Consider the following 15711-nt stretch of genomic DNA (forward strand, 5'->3'; position numbering starts at 1 on the left):
GGCCGGACCGAGGACAGCGCTGTTACCGGGCGCGGGGAGGTGGGGATGAGGGGGGGTGTCCGCCCCCAGCCCACCCCACCCCACACGGCGAGGGGCCGTGCCGTGCCCGGGGGTGGCTGGGGAGGTGGGCGAACGCCCGGCCCGCCAGGCGTGTGTCCTTCCCCGCAGGCATCCTCCATCCCCCGGTGCGCATCCCTCCATCCCCGGGAGCGCATCCCTCCATCCCGCGGGAGCGCATCCCTCCATCCCCGGGAGTGCATCCCTCCATCCCCCGGGAGCACATCCCTCCATCCCCGGGTGCACATCCCTCCATCCCGGCCTCCCTCCGTGGGCGCATCCTTCCCTGCAGACCTTCCCCCGTACGAGTGGCACCGCCAGGGTCGCGCCCCCCCTGTTTTGCACCGCGCCCGCCGGCAAACAAGCCCATCCGTGTCTGCCGTTAATATAAGCCAGGATAAAGGGGTGTAGGAAGGAGGAGGGGGGTGCTAACCCAGTTTTACAGATGGCAAATGGGGAGATGAAGGTGCCTGCCGCCTAGGGAATTCGTGCCAGAGGTGGAAAAGAAAGGCACAGCTCTCAAATTTCAGTGCAAAGCAGTTTTCCAGCTATGGAACTCTATTCCCTGTAGTGCTAATGTAAGCTATTGCTTGCTGCAGGGATGTGTCAGGACTGAGAAAGAGGGAACTGGAGCGATGCTGTGGGCAATACACTACACCTTTGCGGGTTCCCACTTTGAATGTGTTGGTTGCACTTACTTTGACGGATCCCCCATTTCTACAGGGATCCTGGGCTCAACAGTCAGTGGGGTTGAGGAATACCCTGCTCTAGAAATACTGTTCAGCAAAAAGGGGATTGTTGCTGGTTGTGGAGCTGCGGAGCATCTGTGCCACATAGTGGAGCAACTCTGATTTTGTCAGGCAGAGGACAGTAGTAGCAAATGCGCCATTAGCCACTGTGTTACAACTTCAGTGCTTTTCAGCAATTTCTTGTTTAACCTCTGCAGGCTCCGCTCTATTTGCTTTGCTTTAATAAAGAAGGACATGGCACTCGCCAAAGGACTTCCAGGATGGCCCAGGACAAGGATACAGAGCAACAGAAGGACCCAAGAAAGGTCTAGGGAGCCCTCAGGATAAAGCTGAAGAGCTGCAGATGGGTTGTGGTTTCCTATTGTACAGGCCAAGATTTTGAATTGTGCTCATCCCTGTGATGATAAATGCACACAGCAATGATGCATCTGCAGTGAGTGGGCAAACTCCACCAATAAACCATATTGACTAATGTGATCTCGTTCATTCATCATCATCTTAGTCTGCAGGGGACGGTTATAAAGCTTGGTAATTAGTTATGTGAAAAATCCTCAGGCCAGGGAGCAGCTCTCTGGTGTCTGAAGAGCCCAGCTCCCTGGCTGATGGGGCTAACCATTAATACTAGCTGCAGCACCAGAGCTGTCAAGCCACGGCTGTGTTCCCTCTTCGTGGAAAACCTTAAGCTGGTAAGTATATACTCCAGGTAAGGTGTGGGCTTCTCGGAGCTTTTGGCAGATGTTAGGGTTTGAGAAAACCTGTAACAATTTATTGTCGTTTAGACAATTATCCTATCACCCGATGAGTGAAAACACAAGGAAACACGAGGGTTGAAATATAAATGGATTTAATAGCATAAGACTAAATAATTAACAGTAATACTAAAGAATCAGTATTGGTCCCGATGCCAATATAAGATATAGAAGAATTATACTCAGCCAATCCTATCAGCAGGAAGCTGTGTGCTCCCAGCAGGGGACAGCAAATGTGGGACACTGGGAGCTCTATGGCTTCAGGAGGAAGGGAAGGGCTCAGGGGTCTGGCACCGGGCAAGAAATTCTCTGGACCACCACCATCAAGGGAGAGAGAGAACTTCTCAGCAAACTTTCTAATTTATGGTGAATGTGACGTTCGTGGTATGAAATAATCCTGTTGGCCAGCCTGAGTCAAGTGCCCAGGCCTCGCTCTCCTCATCCCTGCAGCCGTCAAGGCTCAAAAACACTGAGAGATTGAATCCCACGTAGCCTAGCTGGCTATAAAGTAAATATTTTCATTAATTCAGACACTAGAGTCCTTTAAAAGTGCAGTTTCCCCAAGCATTAAAAGAGACATTAGTCCCGTGTTGCTCAAACCAGGACAGCAGGTTGCTGTTTCGGCCTCCAGTGGGGGTGTATTTTGGCCTTGCTCTTTCCCTGTGGATTTCTAGGAGTCCCATAAGTGGTCTCCCAAATGCAACTGGAAGGAGATTTATTAGGCTATTTTAGAAGAAGCTGGATATGACTTAGGAGACATTAACGTGCACTATCCAGATGTGGTGTCGTATCCCTACCTCATCAAGACTAAAAGAGATTTGGAATTGGGCAGGAGGGGATCTCTGGAGGAGTGAAGAGGATCACTGCTAGTGAGTCATTTTCCCACACACAATTATAAAACCTAATTCTCTGTTGGCTAGAAATGTCTAGAAGTCTACGCACTCAGGCGGAGCAGTACTATAAGGTTACGCTCCTGCTTTAATAAACATTTTCCTTCTTTGCATCGCTGTTAATGATCGCAAGAGATGTAGGGCAGTGGAAAATTGGGACTGCAGATTGTGGGGGTGGAAATATTTGTATCACTTCTTCATGTATGTATTCACTCTTCATCATGTATGTATTAATTACTTTCTGAAATATTTGTATCACTTCAACAAATTCTTCTGTATGCTCTTCATCATGTATGTATTAATTACTTTCTTCCCATCCAACTTAAAAACTGCCTGTACTTGGGTTTTTCCCTGTTCTCCTCCTGAGAGCTACTTCACAACCTGCTACAGCTTATTGGTAAAATGTTATCACTTTCAACTTCAGTTCTTCCTCTCTTTGTTTTATCTTCTCTAGTGAGCAATTTCCCCTCCCTCCTGCTTGGGTTTATGCCTTACAAATGTTTGTAAACTGTTTCCATATGCCCTCAGAGCCAAGGAAAACATACTGTCACTGCAAATCAGTCCCCTCTAGTTGCACAACCAGCTATCACCTTTCTTCTGACCTCCTCAGGCTCTCCCTCTGCCCTGAGCTGTAGTGAGCAATTTCCCCTCCCTCCTGCTTGGGTTTATGCCTTACAAATGTTTGTAAACTGTTTCCATATGCCCTCAGAGCCAAGGAAAACATACTGTCACTGCAAATCAGTCCCCTCTAGTTGCACAACCAGCTATCACCTTTCTTCTGACCTCCTCAGGCTCTCCCTCTGCCCTGAGCTGAGCGGTGGGTTCCTGCCCTGCACGTACCTCCGTGCTGCCTGGCACAGGGTAGCTGTGTGCCCAGGCCTGCTGCCAGTGCATTGCCTTCCTTCTCTCTTGCACCTCCTCACATCCCTTTCTCTAATTTGCTAACTCTCCTAAGGTTTACTCGACACGGTTTGACTCTTTGGAAGCGTTCCCCCCTCTGCCATGGAGAATGATAGCTGGTGAATTATTTCCTCCTTGCTAAACAGCTTTTGTTTTCCAGGTTGAATCCTGTCTCCAGCCAGTTTGCAATTCCTACTCTCTCCTTCTTGGGCAGGCCGTGTTTACAGGGAGGACCCTGACCTAGCTATTGTGTAGCTACCCCAGCAATCAGCCTCCTCAGTCCTGTTTAGGCTCCTCCTGGATCACCACCAGAATATTCCTGGTCTTTTCTGAGCCCTGGGGATAAGGTGACAGCCTTGAGGAGAGGAGAGTAAGGAGTCCTCTGACAGAGTTTTTAGGCTGCTGGTATCTCCCAGGAATGGAGTCCTTCTGTCTCTAGCTGCCGATGGAGCACAGGCACCCAGTGCCTTCCCAAAGCGTGTTCCTTCCCTGCCCAGAGGCAGCTCCTACAACCCTCCTGGACACACCGGAGCCTCTCCAGCACAGCCTTCCCCTGTCAGCTGCATGGTTTAAGAACTAGTTTAAAATTTTGATGAGGTGCTCAGTCTTACTGAGCCCCATCCCCATGACACCCTTGGTCCCTCTGCTGTAAACAGCCCCATGCCACATGCCATCATCCTGTTTACAGTCCTGCAGCCCCTCCACCTGAGGGATTTTGCAGCTGGCTCTGAGCTAATCCTGAAGTCCCATGAGATTTTACATGCTGGGCTTGCCTGATAGCCAAGGTCTGAAATGCAGCACACCGCAATGTCAGTTTAACAACCTTAAAAAAAGCCAAAGTCCCCTGGGAGATTTTGGCGTTGGCTCCTTTCATCCATTCCCATGCTTTGCCTTTTGCTTTTGTCACTCCCTGCTCCTGCTCTGCCCGCAGCCCTGGCACAGCCTGCCTTTCCCTTCCTCCAGGGGCAGCAGGATGTGGGGGTTTGCTTTCCTCCTCCTGCTGCAACAAACTGCTTGGTGGGGAGATGCAGGCAAAGCTTCCCCCTCCCCTGGGTGGGAGAGGTGTTTCTGCAGCCCCCTGCCAGGCTGTTCGAGCAGAATAAAGCTGAGGCACCATCCCCACTGCTCGCAGCCCGGAGGCTCTGCTCGGTGTCATCATCTGTGGCTGGGGACCTCGGCCACTTCACGTGAGTCTCCAGGGAAATGGAGCTTCTGGCTGGGGCAGATGCGCAGAGCAGGGAAGTGGAGAAGAGTCGGGGCAGGAGGAGGTAGCTGGAGACGGCAACATATGGTGAGGGACAATGCAGAGGGCTACTGCCAGAAGCAAAAGGTTTGGCAGCCACAGGGGACAGACTTGCACAACAAATACGACATCCTGCACTAATTTAAAGCCGGGAGTCTAAGGCCAGGATGTGCTGATGGTGAGTTGTAATTAGTGTTCATCTTGCTGGGTGACACTATGGTGCATGCTGTTTGGTGTCTCGTCAAAAATGCCTCAGTAACAAAAGGGTTTCTTTGGTCCCTGGCTGGAAGGATCTCCGGGCAGCTGGTGCTCTGTGGATTAAGGACTGGCAGCAGTGTTGCTGCATGGATGCTTTCTTGGGGTCCCTGCTTTGTGAAAGTTTGGCACACCTGCAGCAGTCTTTGAGTAAACCTATGCAGTTACCAGGGCTGGCAGAGAAAATTTTGAAAATGAGGGGAAAAAACCTTGTCACTATATATTTCCATGGAAACAAGTATAGATGTGAGAGCAGATTTTACTTGCTTTGGGGGATATTCCATTGTCAGTGGTTATTTCTGGAGAAATTAGACACAAAATCCAAGATGTGGCTGCTGAATCTCATGTACTCAGTTCTCCTGGCCAGGCTTGGCTTCTTAGGGGGAGTTCATGGGTCACGAGGGAGTTATGGAGCCCTTGCACAGCTTAATCTTGGAGGATAGATTTGGCCCCAGGGTCATAGAACAAACTTGAGGTGAACAAATACATGAATCACTTGGAAATTAGTAGGAGGAAGTCTTTGTTATATGAGAAGTCAGAGTACACCGTTAGAGTGATCTGTGTAGGACTGCAAACTACACCTCCATGGGCTACCATCCATATACAGATAGTGCAGTGACCCAGAATCATCTCTAATAAGGAGGTGCCATTGAGTGTAAACTCAACAGGAAGATTACATGCTAATGCTCGTTACATTTTCAAGCTGAAGCTGAAATGCAATTATGTTCCATTCATTTACTTGAAAACTGTTTGTTTTGAGCAAATGATCAGTCTTGCATGCTGCTTCAGTTTCCAAGCTGAGCTATTTATTCTGGCACAGCCTGGAAATCGCAACGTGAAGCTGTTGAAGAACAGTGGGAAATATGACATTGCTGGTGACGCTCTTCAGGGGAAGTAAACTGCAAAGTGTAATCAAACAGAAGAAACTTAGATTAAGACTGGAGATTTTGAATGATTTTAGTTTTAAGTAATCTGAGGTGCTTATTAGGTGAATAGTAACAATTTAATTGGAATACTGTGTCCAGTTCTGGGCTCCCCAGTTCAAGAGGGACAGGGAACTACTGGAAAGAGTCCAGTGAAGGGCAACAAAGATGATTCAAGGATTGGAGCATCTCCCTTATGAGGAGAGACTGAGAGAGCTGGGACTCTTCAGTCTGGAGAAGAGAAGGCTGAAGGGAGACCTTATCAATGCCTACAAGTATCTCAAGGGAGGGTTGAAGGAGGAGGGAGCCAGACTGTTTTCAGTGGTTCCCAGTGAGAGGACGAGGGGCAACGGGCACAAGTTGGAACATAACAGGTACCACTCAAATATGAGGAGAAACTTCTTCACGGTGAGGGTGACAGAGCCCTGGAACAGGCTGCCCAGTGAAGTTATGGAGTCCCCTTCTCTGGAGATTTTCAAGACCCGCCTGGATGCAGTCCTGAGTAACATGCTCTGACAAGCTCTAGGCAATCCTGCTTCAGCAGGGGAGTTGGACTAGATGATCTCTATGGTCCCTTCCAACTCTAAAAATTCCATGAAATTCAGTGAAATTTCCTTCTCTTCCTGTAGGATTTCTACCTTGACCATGGCATGGATTTTATCGGTTAGGTATTTTTAGGAGAACTGCAAAAATCTCACATCACTCCTCCTTACCCTGTCAGAAGCCACACAGAAGCACAGTTTTCCAGGGTATAGTACTCAATGTTCCTGTCTAAATATGAGCTGCTTCTCTGTTCCTAGATTGCACTTGGTCTTGCCTGGTGGTGCTGCGCCGAGGAGCTTGTAGATGGAAGAGATTGGCTGTTTGCTTCTGCCCTGCTCTGGGAGTGGAGTGCAGTGGGGAGCACAGGAGGGGTCAAGGTTGGGAGCTGGACCCTTCCTCACTTTGTTAGCTGCACACCCGTGCTTTTGGAGCACAAAGGAGGTATGTGGGGTCTTTGTGTGTGGCCTGTACGTTGTGGCCAAAGGAGGCAGGCGGAGCAGCGCGTTGAGCCCGTGTGATGCCTGCATCCCAAAACCTGGGGGAACTGGAAGGCACATGTGGCACCCGTGGAGGCAGAGCGACCGCAGAGGGACATCACGCACCTTCATGAGGCCCAGGGAGGCCCTCACCCCGCACTGAGCTGCCCCTGCTCTTCTAACACTGCTTAACAATAACCTCAGCTACCGACTACTGCTTTGGCTACGGCCAACCCCCTTATGAATAATTCTGCTTAATTACAGGCAAATGTCTGCAGCTGAAGCCTACTACTCATAATGATAGGATTACATTTAAATTCCCCCCAAATTATATCTGTATCTGCATGTTTAGACTCTGGAGGGGATAAACTCTATTATTATCTACAGCAAGAGCTGGGATTCCGAGTTCCTCAGGCATCAGAGAGCATCCATCCTGAAACCTGAAGGCCGTACCAGTTCCAGTTCAGTTCAGATCCCATCATCTGAATGCCATGCCATCAAAACCTCCCCGGGAAGGGAAACTGTTACACCTGAGGAGCAAGAGACTGCAGCTGGAGACAATGCCAAATAGATTTTTCTTTTCCATTGGGCTGATAACTGGGAATAAAGCCAGCTGGAAGACTGCTGGAAGGAAATCTTCCCAACTCTGATCATATTTGCAATCAGTTTTTATGCCAGATGTTGCCTCAGAAAATATGAAAGTCAGCAGCCAGTAGTTTTAATATGCAGCTTTGCAGCTTGAAAAGGGATGAGTTTTTATAGAGAGGAAAGGAAATAAAGATTTACTGCTTCCTTGAGGTGCACAGAGTCACTATATGTAGCCAAACAATGTAATATAATGTGGAAGAAACAGATGGGAATCTAAGAAGTTAGCAAGTGTCCTGTAACAAAACCCTACAGTAATGGAAATATTTTTAGGGCTACCCTTTATTTTAAAGAAGAATAAGTCAAGTGATACCTGACTTTCTGATAATGAAAGGAGAAGCCAAGAGTAAATCAGGCTGCTTTTCACAGGAGAACCTGGGAAATGAAGTTCTCATTGGAAAAACAGAATGCTTGAGGACAGTGGGTGTTAGACTGGAAGAGGTTTTGTTTCTTTGCTTTGTCACTTTTTTACCTAAATAAATGCTGTGACTGGGTACCTTTGGGCCTCCTTCTTCCATCTGTGAAGAGGAGTAATAGCACCTTCCCTAAGTGGTGTGTAGCTGATGCAATAACAAAGCCATATATTAAATATATTAGATAAATTTGGCAGTGGGGGGATCTCAAGATGGTTGGAAGGTAATTTAAATTAATCACAGGATTTCAAAATGAAGGAGATCTTGTCCTTCAGCCTCTTTGAAACAGAATCCCTCAGACAAGCCAAATGGGATCCCCTATACCTCTTTATTGTAGCACATAAGCAATCATACAGCTACTATATCATTGAACAGATCCTAATGGGAGTAGGATGGATATTTTCCTGTAAAGTTTTGTAGAACTGGTGTTTCATATATATGGGTATATAAGTCAGATTCTGCAGTTTCTCTGTTTACACCAACAGTTTGGCTGGACTCAGTAATTTGGGGTTTGTTATATCTTTTTTTTTTCCCAGCTTTTTAGCACAGCGTAGGGATGGGATTCATGGGATGGTGCTGGAGAAGCTGGTACAGGTCCATGGCACTGTAGGACACCATGGTGAGATACCTGTGCAGGATGGCTGCTGTACAGTGGCCCAGGCGAGTGATTCTGCCAGGGTCTGGGTGCACCCCTCTTGAAGAAGGGGTGGGTGACAATTGCAGGGGGTGTCTGAGCTACCCATTTGAACCAAATGCCAATGTGATCTTCAGGTTTACTGGGCTAAATGTCTCTGGTAGAGATGAGGGAGTACACCACTGGTTTGTGAGGAACTGAGGAGACCCTGTCCAGAATGCTGCTTGTTATTCTGGTGTTAAGGAATGCTGCAGGTAGGACTTTGGTGTTAAGAGAGATTAAATGAAGTTTGAGACAGTGGAGCTAGTTAGGACGATCAGCAAACCAGTAAGCTAGCCTTAGGACAGGACACTGAAAGGGCTTTGATTTTTGAGCCTGTAAAATGAAATCTGAGGCAGGATGTGGCAGATCTTCAAAAATATGCAAGGGAGCAGGCAACTTGCTCAGCCAGGGCCTTCAATGTGTGCTGCATTTTGCTCTGCTAACCCAGAGGTATGTCGCAGTCAGCCTCAGAAGTGCAGGCTCTGAAGAAGCCACTCCCGTGAAAACCAGGGTGCGTTAGTTGTTGACTCCAACATGAGCAAGACCTGCAGGAAACTCCCTTTTCCTTGCTCTGAACACTTAGTCCTTAAGTGAAGCGGAATTAATACCATTGTGCTGTGTGGCTTGAATCTAGCACAACTGGAGCAGAAGTCAATTTGCTGTATTTGAAAGAAAATTAATTAAGGCCTCGTTAGTTTCCCTCAGAGAGAAAAGCTCTGGGTAGTTTCCAGGAGGTGATTTTTTTTTTTTCTTTTTTTTTTTTTCCCCTCTTTCTGAGCTCCTTTGGTACAGGCCTGTATGTACAGAGCAAACGTTGTACAGCTTCAAGCTCCAAATCCCTGTAAGCTCCCAGGCTGGAGCTGGGTCTCCTGGCTCCCGTGGTGGTGTGACAGCCCCAGTGGCTGCTCCACTACTGTGCACTGCCTTTCTAGTCACAGAAAGGGAAATTATCTCAGTACAGGCAGTATTGGTGGTGCTCCGAGAAGGGAAATGTCATGGCAGAGATGATGCTTGTAGCCTGCTTTAGCCTCACCTGTCTTTTATCAGCAGCTATGAACTGAGCGAAGAGAGGGCTGAAGGGACTTGGAGATGAGGAGCCCAGCATCGTCCCCTCTGCTCTTGGGGTGCTTCAGCAAGGTAGCAAGGTGGATGGTGTGCCAAGTTTTCTGGTTTACTGTTGTTTTGCCCATGTTGCTTCAGGAGTCCTTTGGAGGTGGGCTTTTCTATTTGCATTTACTCTGAATATTAATAAATGACTAATACCCTGCTAAACATGAAAAATGTGAGTGGGTTCCAGTGTATGATCCTGGAAGTGCAATAAGGGGCGGACAGAACAGGAGATGTGTGCAGGAAGGAACAGGAGAAAACAAAGCAAAACAGGAGAGGTAAACCATACAGGAGGTTAATGGGTTGTGGGGATTTCAGGAGCACTTAAAAACTGATTTACTGCTGCAGAAATCCCACTTGGAACAAATTACCAACGAATAGGTCACATAGGTGTCATGAGCAAGAAGGCGAAGGAGCAAGAGAGTGTGTGGCTGTCACCTACACCCAAGTGGAAGATGCCATTTGATAGAATCATGCCTGGCATGCTGCCAGCTCCGAGGGACAAAAGGCACTTTCGGTGTGATGCCAGCTACCTGCTTTCCCAATGGGATCTGGACATAGGGGATTCATGGAAGCAGCCAAAGGTGAGTAGCTCTCCTGCATCTTTGTCATAAGAGTTTTGGAGCTGTCTTGTTAAGGAGAAAAGGGAGCTCTATGAAGCTGTGTTGAGTTTGTGTGGCAATGTTTTGGTGGTGGTGGGGGGGAAGCTACAGAAGTGGCTTCTGTGAGAAGCTGCTGGAAGCTTCTTCCATGTCTGATAGAGCCAACACCGGCCAGTTCCAAGAGGGACCCACTGGTGGCCAAGGCCGAACTCATCAACAATGGTAGTAAGTAGCTTCTCTGTGAGGATGTATATAAGAATGGGATAAAAAACCCAAACAAAATCATACAATAGCAATTGCAGCCAGAATGAGGAGTGAGAATATGTGAGAGAAACAACTCTGCAGACACCCAGGTCTGTGAAGAAAGAGGGGCAGGAGGTGCTCCAGGTGCTGGAGCAGAGATTCCCCTGCAGCCCATGGTGAAGACCATGCTGAGGCAGGCTGTCCCCCAGCAGCCATCGAGGTTAACAGTGGAGCAGTGGAGCAGATGTCCACCTGCAGCCCTTGGCATACCCCATGCTGGAGCAGGTGGATGCCCAAAGGAGACTGTGACCCCATGTGAAGCTAACGCTGGAGCAGGGTCCTGGCAGGACCTGTGGCCCTGTGGAGAGAGGCACCCACGCTGGAGCAGATTTGCTGGCAGGACTTGTGACCCCATGGAAAGGTCCCGTGCTGGAACAGTCTGTTCCTGAAGGACTGCATGCCATGGAAGGGACCCACGCTGGAGCAGTTAGTGAAGAACTGCAGCCCGTGGGAAGGGCTTATGTTGGAGAAGTTAACAGAAGACTGTCTCCCATGGGAGGGACTCCACGCTCAAGCAGGGGAAGAGTGTGAGGAGTCCTCCCTCCAAGGAAGAAGGAGTGGCAGAAACAACATGTGATGAACTGACCACAACCTCCATCCCCTGTCCCTCTGTGCCGCTCCAGGGAGGAGTTAGAGAAAAATCAGGAATGAAGTTAAGCCCGGTAAGAAGGGATGAGTTGGGGGCAGGTGTTTTAAGATTTGAGGTTTGTTTCTTATTACCCTACTCTGATTTGATTGGTAATAAATTAAACTCATTTCCCTGAGTCAAGTCTGTTTTGCCCATGGTAATAGTTGGTGAATGATCTCTCCCTGCCTTTATCTCAACCCATGAGCCTTTCATTATATTTTCTTCCCCCTGTCCAGTTGAGGAGGGGAGTGATAGAGTGGCTTTAGTGGGCACCTGATGTCCAGCCAGGGTCAACCCACCACAGAAACCAAAAGGTCTTTGGTGACTGAGCTGGGAGCTGAAGGGTCCCTGTGGCAGCTTGTTGGAGTGAAGCTGTGTCAGTCTCTTGGCTTTGGGCAGCTTTGAGGAGGACAGAGCAAATGGCGGGGGGCAGGTACAGCACTCCCTCCTTGTCTGGGGGGGAACACAGCATCGGGGGGGAGGACAGAACTAATGGCAGGGGGCAGGTACAGCACTCCCTCCTTGTCTGGCGGGGAACACAGCATCAGGGAGGAGGACATCACACAGGATGGTAACGTTACCGGGGCTCCTGAGCAAGGATGGGTTGTATCGCAGCCTGAGGTAACGTTATCTCTTAGGCTATTTTTTCTCCTCTGATAGTGCTTAGATTGTCATGAGACCTTTTCCAGCTGAGCACTAACCATCAGGAGTCATATTTTTTCTGTGGCTTCTCTCTCAGAAGGGAAATCACCTCGAAATTGGGGTCATGTTAGATGTGTGGTGCCTGGACAGACATCGATAACCTGTGAAGTCCATCATGGGATGGAAGGGACGGGTAGGCATGTGTGTGAGGGTGAAAGGTACCATTTGTTACCATGAGGATGTGAAGAGCTTTCAGTAGTTTGAAGGAGAGGATACAGATTTCATGGCTGGGATTAAAAAGATGGTTTTTTTATCTGAATAATCCAGTGGCGGGTCTGGATCTGGAGAGCAGCAGCTGTCCCTGTGGGAGGACTGTCAAGGCATGCAGAACAGTGTGTGTTCACTGCAATAGGAGAGATGCTTTGTATTGCTGCAAAACGGGGCTTCTCCCCACGGCATGAGCAGCCCGTCCCCCCACCGTCCCACTGCCACGGGCTTGCCAAGGGAACTAGGGGGGAATCGCGGTGTGGGGTGTCCCATTGCCACCATGTATGGGCCACCCTCTTCCCCTGGCCCCCAGGACAGCAGGTCACAGCCTGGGCAAATGGCGTCTCTGCCAGGAAGGAGTGTATTGATGGGCTAGGACTCCTGTGATAGTAATATTCCTTCTGTGGAATAAAACCAACATCCATAACCACCAGATAAGAAACTGATTGTTTAATCAGACAGGGATGCACGAAATAAACCTTCTTTGACCTTCCAGTGAAGTTTGGCAGCTTTCATGCTTTAAAATTTCTGCTACCCAAAATGAAATGTTTCGATGAATTTTTTCTTTTCATTTCTGTTCAAGCAGACTGAAAGCCTTTGGACATCAGGAAAGCTGTGCCAAAATACCTTGGCTGTGATTATAAGCTTTTTGCCTTGGGGAGAGGTGCTCTGGTGGTAGCAGCTCCTTATCTTCCTTTATTGACATATATGTAAAAAAGGGAAAATAGTTCACTTCACTGTTCAGAACCCAGAGCCTGAAAAGAATGGGACCAGTAGGTCACAGGCACTGGGATGTGAAGAGGGAAGTACCTGTTTTGGGGGAAGTTGGTGGCATTTACTTCCTCTGAAGCATCGGCTGTTTGCTAATGCTGGTGTGGGAAAGTAGGGAAACAGAAAACAGCTGGAAAAAACAGTAGGAAAAAGCTGGAAACAGAATGTTGGATTAGACAGATCCGTGGCCTGATGCAGTATAGAAATGTGATGTAAAAGACATCAATCTGTGCAATGCTTTGGACATATAACATAGTCTGTAAATGCTGATTTCTGTGATTCTGCAATAGACGAAAAACAAGCACAGTCCCATTAGTATATGTGAGGCTCCAAAGGAAGAGCACAGTGTTTTTCTATTACAGCTTGATACAGTTAGAAAAAGAAATATGTAGGAATAGGAATTAAGGAAACAAAGTATAGCATATAAATGAAAATTACCTCTAAATATTTAAAAACATTAACTGGTTGAACCTGAAAATGTGAACCAGCCCCCCATGAGAGGCCATTTTAGTGAGGATTTGCCAGGAGTTGCTCCTTTTTGGGTGTGTTAATGCTCTGAGCAGAGGGAGCAGCGTGGCAGCCTCCTCACGGCTCTTTTCTTTCAGAGGTGTGTGGGTTTCCAGACTTCTCCTCCAGGTCCAGAAGAGCTGCGCCAGTGGCTCAAACCAGAGCAAAATGCAAAGGTGGAAGGGACAGAGTGGAAATATTGGCCCACGCCCAAGATTTCACAAAAAGAGCAGCTGTGTGAATCGGCAGGTTTTGTGTGCGGCTCCAGCTCCCGCTCTCTTCCTTCCTGCCTTCAGGCATGTTTTTCCGGATGACCATGTAGTTTTTTTCCTGCTTGTTTGGTTTTCAAGTGTTTACGAAGGCAGCATTTATTTGGAATGTTTTGTCATGTACAGTATTCATGTCTTGCATCCGATCAGGTGATGGTAAGCCATTTCTGTAGCCTATTATGGGCTTTTACTGTGACTGATCACTGTGCTATTACGGAAAAATTGAAAAAGTAAACTTACTTCCACCTTTCCAGTAGAATTACATATGCTGCCCTCCCCCATCTAAGAGGGAGAAAAGCTCACTCTCCATAGCAAAATACGAATAATGCAACAGTTCTATAGAAGGTAAGTGTTAATTCAAGGAAGATAAGGGAAAGCACAGAGAGAGGTCCTTCTTGATTCCCTGTGTGCGCTGTTGGATACAGAAGTACTGTCTTGGGAGAGGCTGCAAAAGGAGATGAAGGGAGAGGAGGTTGACAGAAGGGGGGACCAGATGAAATCCATCCATGAATCCTGAGGGAACTAGCAGATGAAGTTGCTAAACCCTTTCCATTACATTTGAAAGGTCATGGCAGTCTGGTGAAGTTCCCACTGACTGGAAAAGGGGAAATAAAACCCCCATTTCAAAAAGGGAAAAAAGGAAGAAGAGGGGAGCTACAGACCGGTCAGTCTCAGCTCTGTGCCTGACAGGGTCATGGAGTAGATCCTCCTGGAATCTCTGCTAAGGCAGATGATAAATAAGGAGGTGATTGGTGACAGCCACCATGGCTTCATCAAGGAGAAGTCATGCCTGTCAAATTCAGTGGCCTTCTACAACAGGGTTACAGTGTTGGTAGGTAAGAAGAGAGCAACAGACGTCATTTACCTGGGCTTGTGCAAAGCATTTGACTCCGTCCCGCATGACATCCTGGTCTCTAAATTGGAAAGACACAGATTTGATGGGGGGGCCACCTGGTGCATAAGGAATTTGCTGGATGGCCACACTCAAAGGATTGTGGTCAGCGGCTCAATGTCCAAGTGGTAGCCAGTGACAAGTGGCATTCCTCAGGGGCCAGTACTGGGACCAGTGCTATTTAACATCTTTGTCAGCAACAGGGACAGTGGCATTGAGTGCACACTCAGCGTGTTTGCTGATGACACCAAGCTGTGTGGTGCTGTCAACAGGCTGGAGGGAAGGGTTGCCATCCAGAGGGATCTGGACAGGCTGGAGAGGTGGACCCATGTGAACCTCGTGAAGTTCAACCAGGCCAAGTGCAAGGTCCTGCACCTGGGTTAGGGCATTCCCAGGCACAAATACAGGATGGGTGGAGAATGGCTGGAGAGCAGCCCTGAGGAGAAGAACTGGGGGATGAGAAGCTCAACATGAGCTGGCAACTTGCGCTGGCAGCCCAGAAAACCAACCATATCCTGGGCTACATCAAAAGAAGCGTGGCCAGCAGGTCGAGGGAGGTGGTTCTGCCCCTCTACTCGTGAGAATTAACCCAGCGTACTGTGTCCAGCTTTGGAGCCCTCAGCACAGGAAGGACATGGACCTGTTGGAGCGAGTCCAGAGGAGGGCCGCAAAAGATGATCAGAGGGCATGTCTCCTATGAGGACAGGCTGAGAGAGTTGCGGTTGTCCAGCCTGGAGAAGGCTCCAGGAAGATCTTATAATGGCCTTCCAGTACCTGAAGGGGGCCTACAGGAAGATGGGGAGTGACCCTTTATCAGGGAGTGTAGCGATAGGTTTTAAACTGAAAGAGGGGACATTTAGACTAGATATAGGGGAGAAAGTCTTTACTGTGTGGGTGGTGAGACACTGGAACAGGTTGCCCAGAGAAGCTGTGGACGCCCCATCCCTGGAGGTGCCCAAGGCTGGGCTGGATTTGAGCAACCTGGTCTGGTGGGAGGTGTGAAACTGGATGATCTTTAAGACCCCTTCCCACCCCAAACCATTCTGTGACCCCCCATGAGGCGCAGAACTTCCCCCCAACACCTGAGGGCACCAAAAACCCCTGAGAGAGCCCGCAATGGCGGCGGCCTCGGCCCTTCCCCACGGCGCCCCCTAGCGGCCTTTGCGCCGCCTCACCGGCGGGCCCCTTTAAGGCCCGCCAGGCC

At 48.7% G+C, this 15711-nt stretch overlaps 1 protein-coding gene across 2 annotated transcripts in view; it reads left to right on the forward strand.

Moving 5' to 3' along the window:
- The first annotated feature begins 123 nt into the window (after positions 1-123).
- Positions 124-15711, forward strand: part of SUSD6 (sushi domain containing 6) — a 100464-nt gene continuing 84876 nt past the window's right edge. The window contains exons 1-2 of one of the 2 annotated variants that reach the window (XM_014941769.1): positions 124-1492; positions 6567-6750. The gene's annotated coding sequence lies outside the window, so the exon portion shown is untranslated. Of the gene's footprint in view, positions 1493-3632; positions 4767-6566; positions 6751-15711 lie in introns of those variants that run through there. The other variant, XM_014941770.1, reaches the window with a different exon arrangement.

This window comes from Calidris pugnax, unplaced genomic scaffold (genome assembly GCF_001431845.1).
Source record: "Calidris pugnax isolate Ruff unplaced genomic scaffold, ASM143184v1 scaffold56, whole genome shotgun sequence".
In the NCBI taxonomy this organism is placed as follows: Eukaryota; Metazoa; Chordata; class Aves; order Charadriiformes; family Scolopacidae; genus Calidris; species Calidris pugnax.